Source organism: Pteropus alecto, unplaced genomic scaffold, assembly GCF_000325575.1.
Source record: "Pteropus alecto unplaced genomic scaffold, ASM32557v1 scaffold189, whole genome shotgun sequence".
Taxonomy (NCBI): Eukaryota; Metazoa; Chordata; class Mammalia; order Chiroptera; family Pteropodidae; genus Pteropus; species Pteropus alecto.
In genome coordinates, this window is record NW_006442117.1 from 4,256,201 (window position 1) to 4,267,098 (window position 10,898).

Here is a 10,898-nt window from a genome sequence, read left to right on the forward strand (position 1 = left end):
TCCCAACGCCCCTCCTCGCCGTGGCGACGGGCAGAGGGGACACCACGCTCCCTTCCCAAGGCCTGCGAGGGCGGAGGGGCTTCTCTCACGGGCTTCGTTAAGGCCCCCCCGAAATCACGCGAGAGTCTCGCACGCATCCTGGCTCTCCACGTCTCTAACTAAACTCAGGGCTGCCTGACTCAAACTCAAGAAATGTAATCCCTGTGAAACCTCATTACACAAAGAGCCAAACGTTCACGGCCGATACAACATCTTCGTATTTCCATTTCAATACTTAACGGACACTTTTCTGCCATTCTTAGTTCACCTCTTCCCCTCCCCCACACCCACCCCAGAAACATCTCTTGATCCTTCTCCAAAAAAAAGAGAAAAGACAACTATGAAGTTTCGTAATCGAAGGTGACATTCTCCTAACACTCTGCGGCGCTCGCTCCTTGCACCCGGGGTCGTCATATTCATGTGCGGGAGACAGTTTGTTCTGAGCCCTGCAAAAACTCATTTAAAAGTCGTATGGTAATGGAAATACTTTCTGCCTCATTATAAAAGCATATCTGTGAAAATTATACATTTTTTTCACTCTCTTGTTTTACTGAGGAAATGTTCTTTCCTAAGCTCCAGTTTTCTGGGTGACTCAACTCAAAGGGCTCCCGTGGCTGTAAAGGTCTTTGGGTGGCCGCTGTCACCGTGGCGAATGCCTCACCTACTGTGAACACAGTAAAAGATAACTGCTAAAAAGCATATTTCCTACCTTTACCCAAATGTGGGATTCATGTAAGCTTGACGTGGAAAAAGCTCGGACAGTTAGCCATTCCCCAAATTATTCCGTAATTTTCTGTTGTGAAGAGGGTGGCCTCCCTGTCACCTTATGATCACATTTCTGCCCAGCACTCTGAACTCTCTGTGACAGAAGCTGAGAAAGGAGTCTCTTGACCTTGATCCAAATGCATGGCTTGTGCCTGGGATTGTTAATAGCCATAAGTATTAATAGCACACATGTCTTAAGGGGACAAAGTATAAACCTATCATATCATTAAAATTATAGCATAATATTTAACTAGGTGGCTAGTGTGAGTATTGAAAGCAGCTAAACACATCCTTAAAGGCCCACGGTCACAAAATCACAGAGAATTTGTAACGTCACAACTCAGCACAGAAACATAAGACTGTAGAAACCACATCTCGGGTGATGCCGTCTCGGCAGCTGAATGGCTTGGCTAACTGGCTGAAGTCACAACGCTGGGCAGCGGGAGAGCTGGAGCTTTTTAGAAGAAGTCTGGTTTCTTTTGAAATCTTTTTCCTATTATGGCCAGAATAGTTTGAAAAACAGGAAGTCTTCTTTATGAACCTAGCTAAAATGAGAAGGAAAAGTTTTGGTGAATATCATCATTGCTCACCGGCATCCCGCCCCTGTGGCCGGGGGACTCTGGGGGAATGAATAACTGCCCACAAAATGCACCATCGAGTAAAGAAACAAAGCTTCGGTTTTAGGCCAAAACTATAGAAGTCTCGGTGCGACATTTCACTTCAGTATCTGCCTTATTTCCTTACGGAGTTCTACAGACCGTTTCACTGGTGTCCACAGCTATTCATAAGTTACTTTATTGTGGCTAAAAATTTCAGTTCCAGTTATAATATTCATCATGATTAGGAGTTGGGATTCATATTTTCTCCTTAAAGATTGTGGGTATTGTCCGTTGAGAAAAGGTTTTCGGGTATCCAGGAACCCCGCGTGTTAGCAGGTCAGTGGTGTCTAATGGCAAAAGAGCGTTGGCTTTGCCTTCCCTGTCCGTCTGCCCCCACACGCCCACGAGGCACCCCCACCCCCTTTACACATCACGACATCTGGATCGTCTTCCAGGAAGCCCGGGGCCTCGATAGACGTGCTCTGCTTTTGCATTAAGTTCTAAATGGGCCTTTGAATTTTTGTTTGTGGAGAAACGCAATAACTTTTTTATAGATCTGTTAACACCACTGAGTATGATAATGTTGCCCCTAAATGAACAACTCTGTCATAACATAAGCACAAACTGGAGGGTTAATAAGTTTTTCAAAAGACCACCAAACCTGAAAGTTTTTGCATATTATAATTTGGGTTACCTGCAGTTTTGAACTTAACGTTAGGTAGACCTAATATTTTTTATATAAATTTAGAAAAATAGATGCAGATATGGGCAGATAGAATGTCAAAAATCAAATAGACGGGCTTATGATGATTAACGCTCTTTATTGGCCGAAAGACATACAGGAGATAGATAGCTACTTAAGCTTTGATATCATGACCAAACGGCCCCCCCTTGCACAAAATGGAGATGAACGGGGCCGAAGCCTTGGAAGATATTACAATTTAATAAAAATTCATAGCCAGATGGTTGCATTTATTTATCTTTTATTTATATACACACAGAAGAAAAACAATTATCGAAGCAGTTTTTTCATCAGTGAGAAAACTGGTAGAAACTCATCCTTTTATTTAAAGAGTATAAATCAAGAAATGACTATTTAAAAATGTCGTGAAAGCTAAGTCGAGAATGAGCTCAGGCAAAGTGCTACATACACGACATCAAATAATTTACATCCATACTGGGCTTAACGGCGAGAAAGGACTGCTTCCCCTTGGCCCTGGCCAGTGGCCCCTGGCATTGTCCGAGCCCGGTCCTCCAGGACGTGGCCGGAGGCAGGGCTTCCCGGGACACCTGGGTGACAGGTGAGGTCAGGGAAAGATGACGTCAGCGCCCGCTCACACTCGGGCCCTGGCTGCACTGCGCCCCGAGCCCAGCGGGTCTGCAAGGGGAAATCGTGCCTCACCCTAGAGAGGACAGGGAGTAAATGTGTCACTTCTCTTCCCCAGGTCAGAGTTCACCCAGAGGCAGATCAAGTCCCCCCTACACCCTACGCACACCTGCGGGACCGAATCATCGGGGTCCCACTGGGAGCCCCCTCGCTACCAGATCCCAACCCTACGGTGGGCAGGTGGGTGATGCCCAGAAGCAGGAGGAGGAGCCGGCACCCCAGGGAGTTGCCAGTCAGGCTGGCTGCACATGGGGGCCAAGGGCAGGGCCCCACTGCCAAGGACAAGGGCCGGTCAGCCCCGAGCAGCAGAACCACGAGGGCCAAGGGACGTCCGGGCAGGAGGAAATCTGAGGAAGCGCTTGAGTTTTGGGCCTTATATGGGTGTTGCTGTATCATTTTTCATTGGCTTTTTATATGTTTGGAATAGTTAATAATCAAAAATGAATGATAACGAAAAAGTTGCTTCACGGCTCGGGGAGCGGGGCCTAATGCTGGCGGGTCACGGAAGGATCAGTTCTGTTGGCATTTACTGTCTTCCATTTTCTCCAGCACAGAGGACGGCGCAATGAATTACTTGAATAAAAGCATAGATGGTCTGCTCATCGAATGTGAAACACACAGATTCCGGATGACGTTATAGGAAAAAAGACACATACTCTGTTTTGCTCCAAGAAGTTATAACCAGTTTTTAGAAGTAATAGCAAGAGGGATTTTTCTCAGCTTTCTAATGCCTTTTCATACTTCTGCCCAACAGCAGGCCGGACAAGCTTGGCAGGGAAAGTGCTTCTGAGTAGAGGCTGTGTTGGTAATTTTTCAGTATTCCCAGAAAAGATACTCTCGCCATAGGCACATAGAATTATCTGAGAATTTATAAGTAATTCAGGTTCCTCGGCCATAACCCAAATACTCCGATTTGGAAGGTCTGATAAAGCCAGGAAATCTGCGTTTTAAATCAGTGTCCGTTCTCTGCCAGACACGAGTGGTTCACAGACTACAGTTTCAGGAAGCATTAGTGATCTTGCGGTCCCCACGATCCTATGATTATTTGGTGGTGACACAATGCGTGGGCCTTCAAGTTGATGTGTTAGCACACCAGCCAGGGAGGCAGGCAGCCTCCAAGTCAGCCCCAGCACTCACACTCGCTAGAGATACACCTTTGGTAAATTTATTCAACCTGCATTGATGAATTCATTTAACCTAAGGCTAAAACGGTGTTGCTTTATCTGATACTTAACAGCAGAATTCCGAGCATCAAAGTTTATGCGAATGTTAAGAATCGAAAAACATCATTCAAAGTAAGGGACTTCATATTATTAACTTGCCCAAAGGAGTAAAATGAGATCGTATAGGAGATAATCAGCACTCCTAAACCTAGAGATTTTCTAGAACTAAACACAGTTATCAGTTCATTGTACTCAAAATTGTAAAATGTAGTGCCCTAACTTCTGCGTCATTGCCTCATTAAGCAGATCTAAAATGTTGCAATTTTTCTGTAATTCTTACGGTTTGGTTTACTTCTACTTCATTCTGTGTGGTTATAAAAGAGAATAGTTAGACTTTTATGTTTAGTATCTGGATGGATTTTGTGGTGGGTTATTTTAGGGTTCCTATGGCTTCTCTGAGACAGTACCAAAAAGAAAAAAAAGGTGTCAGCTTCTCAGGGCAACTGAGTCATCCAGGTTCAAGGTTCACAGAGAAGTCAATCACTGCCCACTTGGTTTGAATTTCATCACTGGCTGTAATACTGGGTAAAGGGACCGTTACAGAAAAATATACCAGTTACAGGTCTACGTTAGGGGAAAGGCGAGGAGGTGTGATCGATGACCTCCTTTCTTTCCAACCCTAACATAAAAATTAAAGGCCAGAAGCTAGTTAGGAACTAGAGACCAGGAACAAGGATTATAAGGACTTTGCCATTTCCTCTTGTTTGTTATTATTGTGACCCCTGCCCCACCTTTGCCAGCTGAAATAAAAACTCTTAAAAGGAAAAAGATAAGAACATAGAACATTTCAAAAAGCATGATAATTAAAATTGAACAGATCAACATTTATGAGATGTAGCTAAAGGAGTCTATAGAGGCGAATTTATAGCTTAAAATGTTTATATTAGTAAAAAAGGAAAGGCTTAAAATCAGTTGTGTAGGTTTTTATATGTAGAAGTTAGAAATTTTTTAAAAAAGGAAATTAAACCCAAGAAAATAGGAAATAAGATGTGAGCTAAAATCAACAAAATAAAAACAAACAAATGAAAATAGAGATTAACAAAGGCAATACTGGTTCTCTGAAAGGAATAAAAAGGTTTACAAATCCATAATGATAGTATTTAAAAGTATTGAAAGCATGAAAAAAGTAAGAGAGAAAGCGTGACTTACTAATATCAGGAATAAAAGAGAGGAATCATTACAGATAAGATGGATATTAAAAGGATAATGAACAACTATATGGCAATCGATTTGGCAATTTAGTTTTTCTAGAACAAAATGGACAGACTCCTGAACGACACATACCACATTAACAAGATGAATTTAAAATGCGAGTAACCCTCAATATATCGAAGTAATTGAATTGATCGAAAATGTTTCTTCAAAGGTGGTTTTACCGATGAAATATTTATAGTGTCTTTTTGTTATGGTTCCGAAAATGATTGCATAAGGAGAGCCTTTTATGTCGTTCAAAGGTGGTCAGCAATATCCCTGACCTTGTGATTGTTACTGAGGTGGGTAGTGGACAAAATGGTCCATCAGAAGCTTTTCTTTGATGGATGTGGGACATGATGTGGAACATCTTGGAAATGAATCTCTCTGTCCCATTGGTTCTGAACGACAAGCATTAAGCTCTGGCAGTTCAGACAGTCGTTTTGCTCCTGTGAGAGAAGACAGTCCGAGGACGGTGCTGACAGGCGGTTACCGCAGGAGACAGCGCCCCGGAGGAGCGAGCTGTCATCCTGACACCATCACGAACTTCTAGACGAAACGTCGCCAGAGGCCAGGCGCCATCTTTCATCCACGTGAAGCAACGACATATGCATTAAGCTAGTTGGAATTAGTTTTCCGTTACTTGCAATAAGAAATGTTTGGGAAAATCCTACATTTGGACCCTATTTTAATTGCTAAACTTTAAAATGTTTTGCCGTCATTATTTATCACCCCTCCCCAACTGTCAACTTCTCTAACGCTTTCGATATTTCAGATAACACTTTAAATAATTTTCTCCAGTTCCAGAAAATTGCCATTAGGGTTTAAGTTATGATTATTTAACAAAATAATTTTAAAGCACTTGCTAGACATGTTGAATTTCCAGTTTATTCATATTATTTTCTGTGACGATTTACCACAAGCCGAGTGGCTCGGGCAGAAATTTGTTGTGTCAGTTCTAGAGGCTGGAATTCTGAAGTCAGCCCTCCCCGAGCTGGGAGGGAGCATCTGTCCATGTGTCTGTCCTGGTTTGCCTGTGACCTTGGCGTCCTTTCTATGTGGGCATCTTGGTCCATATTTCTGCTGTTTATGAGGACACCCGTCACATCGGGTTAAGTAAGCCTCGTTTTAACTCATCTACTCTGTAAAGACCCTTCCTCCTCATAGGGCCACGTTCTGAGGAGGGACGTGATCCACCTCATGAAGGTCCTTCACTAATGAGTCTGCATTTCTTCGTGTCGATCAGAATTTCTCAAACCGATGTTCGAGGATGTAATCTTTAGTGTCAGCGAATTCTCTATGAGAATTTAAATTTTTAATGTTTTGTTCTTAATCGATATAAATTATTTAAGTTGATGCTGGTTAATTTCTCTTGCTTGAAACAACAATACCGCCTTAAGTAAACTACTGAGGCATGGCTAGGAGTCTGGAGAGGCCTCAGGCGGTGGGCGGTGAGTGTCCTGAGCGGAGGGGGCGGCGAGCGAGCTCTGCAGGTGTCTGGAGGCCCCTCCAGGCTTCGGGTCAGTGGTGATGAACAGAAGCGTCTGGGAAACTACAGGGGAGGGGGAGGTGGGTGCCTCTGGCAGCCGAGAGTGGCCCCGGCCGGCCCACAGGCAGCAGGGGGCAGGGATTCTGACGCACAGCTGTGTGGACTAAATGCTGCTGCTGCGGGCACGGGCCGGGGAGCGTGCTCACCCCGAGGCCCCGAGGAACGTGGCCCGGTGACCCCGAGCTCGGTGCGTCGGCAGAGTCAGCGGAGCCGCGCGGCCCGGGATTCTGGCTACGGCGCTGTGAGGTGACACACGAGTGTTGCCGTAAGATGCCCGATGTGTGGCAATTCGCTATGTTAGCAACAGAAAGGGAGTGCCAGGAGAGACTCAGTGTATGACACGGTGACACGGTGTCCGCGGTGCCCAGCACGTGAGACCGCCCGAGAGAGGACCCGTGGCCTCGCAGAAACAGCGACAAGTGTTATCCCCCAAAACAGAGAAACAGACTGAAAATGGGGACTTTAAAAAATAAAGCACAAAAAATACATGGTCATTTTAATCCATGCAGAAAAAGCATGTAACAAAATCCAATATCCTTTCATGAGAGCAAATGAGAAATGGAAAGGGATCCCCTCTGTCCGACAGCGGCCTCTGCGGACGGACGGCCCCGCCAACTCCGCCGTCAACGGCGAAAGGCGGAGGGCCCGCCCCGCACCCCGACGAACCCAAATACCCGCCCTCGCCATTTCTACTCGACGCCGTCTGGAGTCCCGCTCAGGGAAACTCATCCAGAAAAACAAAAAGAAACGAGAGGCGTTCAGAGTGAAAAGGAAGAAGTAAAACTATCTGCAGCGGACAAACCAGAGAATGAGTGTACGCTCACACACACGTGCATGCACACGCACACACACGCATACACACATGCACACACGTGCACACACGCGCGCATGCAACACATACATACACACATGTACACACATGCATGCACACACATGCACACATGCATGCATGCACACATACACACATGTACGCACATACATGCATGCACGCATACACACATGCGTGCACACATACATGTGTGCATACATACATGCACACGTACATGCATGCATGCATACATACACACATGCATGCATGCATACGTGCACACACACATGCACGCATACATGCGTACGACTTCTTCTTTAACCTTTCATCTGTTGATAGACACTTAGGCTGCTTTCGTATCGTGGCTATTGTTAATAATGCTGCAGTGAACATACGCATGCTTGGGTCCTTTTGAATTAGCGTTTTGGGTTTCTCAGATAGATACTCAGAAGCGGAATCACTTTGTCACTTATTGTAGCCTTTGTTTCGACGTCTACTTTGTCTGGCGTACGTATTGCTCTCCGGCTTTTTCCCCTTTCTATTTTCATGAAATGTCTTTTTTCATCCCTTTACTGTCAGTCTGTGTGTCTTTTGACCTGAAGTGAGTCTTTCGTAGGCAGCATAAGTAAGGGTCTTGTTTTCTTACCCATTCATCTACCTTATGTATTTTGATTGAAACACTAAAGCCATTTACCTTTAAAGTAATTATTGCTAGATATGTAGTTATAGCCATTTTATTAATCATTATTTTAAATATCGTTTTTTTTTTTTTTTTCTTTTCTTCTTAAAGAAGTTCCTCTAACATTTCCTGTAATACTGGCTTGGAGATTAACTTCTTTAGTTTTTCTTGAGGAAAGGAAAAAGGAAGAAAAGAAGGAAGGAAGGAAGGAAGGAAGGAAGGAAGGAAGGAAGGAAGGAAGGAAGGAAGGAAGGGAAGGAGGGAGGGAGGGAGGGAGGGAGGGAGGATTCTGTCTTCTGACTATTCCTTACTTTCTGGTCAATTCATCAAGGGTGTTTAATGAGTTTTCTGTCTGGTGACATCTGGTAAAGGTGATTATATACATACCCCCTTGAAACAGAAATTCTGCTATTAGGCATATACCCCGCCGTGCATAAGTGAACCCAAATATATCTATATGCATTTGTCATAGAAGCGTTATCCATAATAGCTGAACACAGCAGGAAAAGAGTCTGTGACAATTTAGTAAACGAATAAATTCTGTATGTGCCGGACTCACATGGCGGAGGCCCGCACTCGCCACAACCTGGATGGGTCTCACAGCTGGGTGAGGGAGCCAGACCCCGGACGCTGCACACCGTCCGACTCCAAGCAGACGAGAGTGAGCCGTGGTCCCCGTGACGGAACCCCGAGAGAGTGTGTTTGCGGACGTTCTGCTTCGGAGACCCCGGTGCACCCCAGACACGGACGCCATCCTTGACGTCCCTGCGGAAAGTGCCCGACTTTCAGGGCCGAGCTGTCCTCCACGTCCTGGGTGGTCTCGATCATCTCCCGATTTAGCGTGGCGAGGAAGAGCTCCTCGTGGCTGCGGAGCTCCCGGAGGGGCTGTGGCTGAGAAGGGGCAGTGCCCGCTGGCTTTTGAAATGCAACTTGGGCCGCGTTTGTTGAGCTGGGGGTTTGCCACACAGAGTGTTCACTTTGTGTTGATTCAGCCATGTTTTCTCAGTGCGCCTTGTATTTTGATACAAAGCCTTATTTAACCCAAAGTTGGTTTTCATATTTTATTTATAGCTTTTATTTGTTTTCCCTGGGCAGGATGGCCAGGAAACCCCGCCTGCCATTCCGCCAGAAACAAAGTCTCTCCTACTGGACTTTGTATGGGTATTTAAATAACACTTTACTGAAACAGAACCAAACAAATCTCTCTATTTGTTAGATTTTGATTAGACGGTGAAATCCTTAAGGGTAGCTCAGCAGCATCTAGAATAATTTTCAATAAGCGATAGTTGGTGAATAAATGTTTGTTAAACGAAATGCTTTTTGTCTGACTTCGGTGGTCTGGCTTTCTTGCATGGCGCCCGCTTTGATCCAACTGAGACTGTGGATTCGGGGGCTTTTCATTACCAGACACAATCGTGCATCCTGGGTCAAGGTTCCGGTGCATTCATCTTACTGAAATTGTTGCAGCCATGCTAGAGAAACTTCGCAGCCTCATTCACAGCCCCGGAGAAGGAGCCAGGGCAAGGCAGGTGAACCAGCTAAGCAGCGCAGCGTCTGTGGGCATCGCGCTGCAGGCCGGGGCCCCCGGGGATGGCCGGGGGGCGGCAAGCCGGCCGCAGGGAGGCGTCTGATGCCCCGTCTCGTTTCACCAGCTGGGCACGGTCTGCTCCTAATGTAATTATGGTACCATTGTGTCACGCCAGGTGGCAACAGCGTGACTGCTTAGTGACAGAGATGCACCGCGGGCGGGAGGGCCCCCCTGGCCGCCGCGAAGATGGACGGCAGCCCCGCAGCGCTGCCCGCTTCCGATTCCCTCCCTCGGTTCGTGTTTTGAAACTTTTCTGAAGAGGCTTCACTTTTGTCTCCTGTAAACATGATTTCTCTTTCTTTTCCTTTTTTTTTCTTTTTTTGCCCTTAAACACTGCCATGACCGCCTGACTGTTGAATATTTTGACGTTGAGTTTCTTCCTAAGGATACGTTTTTGTAGCTTCTCGGTTGACGCTCATTTCCTGCAATCGTGTTTTTGAATCCGGGGACTCGCTTTTGGTTTGGAAAATGAGAGAAAAGCTGCATCGCAAGTTCTCTCTACTCTCACCGCAGGTGTTTGGGCCGTTTTGACGGTGGTTCTGAAGGTTCGTGCCACGCACCTCTCATCTCGAACTGTTTCCCAGTCCACCGGTGACGAGCAACAAAGCAGAGCCCTTAAAGACGGGGCATTAGGCAGGTCAGGATGCGACTCCGCCTTCGCCCTTCACTCATTCACTCGTTCACTCACTCACTCATTCATTCAGTGGATTGTTACTCGTTGTCTTTCGTTAGCCAGTCACGAGGCTCAGTACCACGCACACGGGGTGGACGAAACTGAACACAGCACATTTCCTAACGTGTTAGAGTCCGTTTTCTCCTCTGCAGAATGAGCACTACAGTGTCTAACCTCACGGCATTGTCCTGGGAATTAAATGAGACCCAGCAGCCAGCAGCCCCATGTCCCTGAATGATGGTCAGGAACTCTTAGCCTTTGTCACATTCGTACAGTCTGTATTCACGCTTCGAGCGTTGGGGCATCCACTGCATTATATTCCATTGGCATTTTCGGTCGTCTCAGTAGTTTAAAAGGCTGCGACATTGAACTAAGGGTTTCTGATTACATTGTAGCG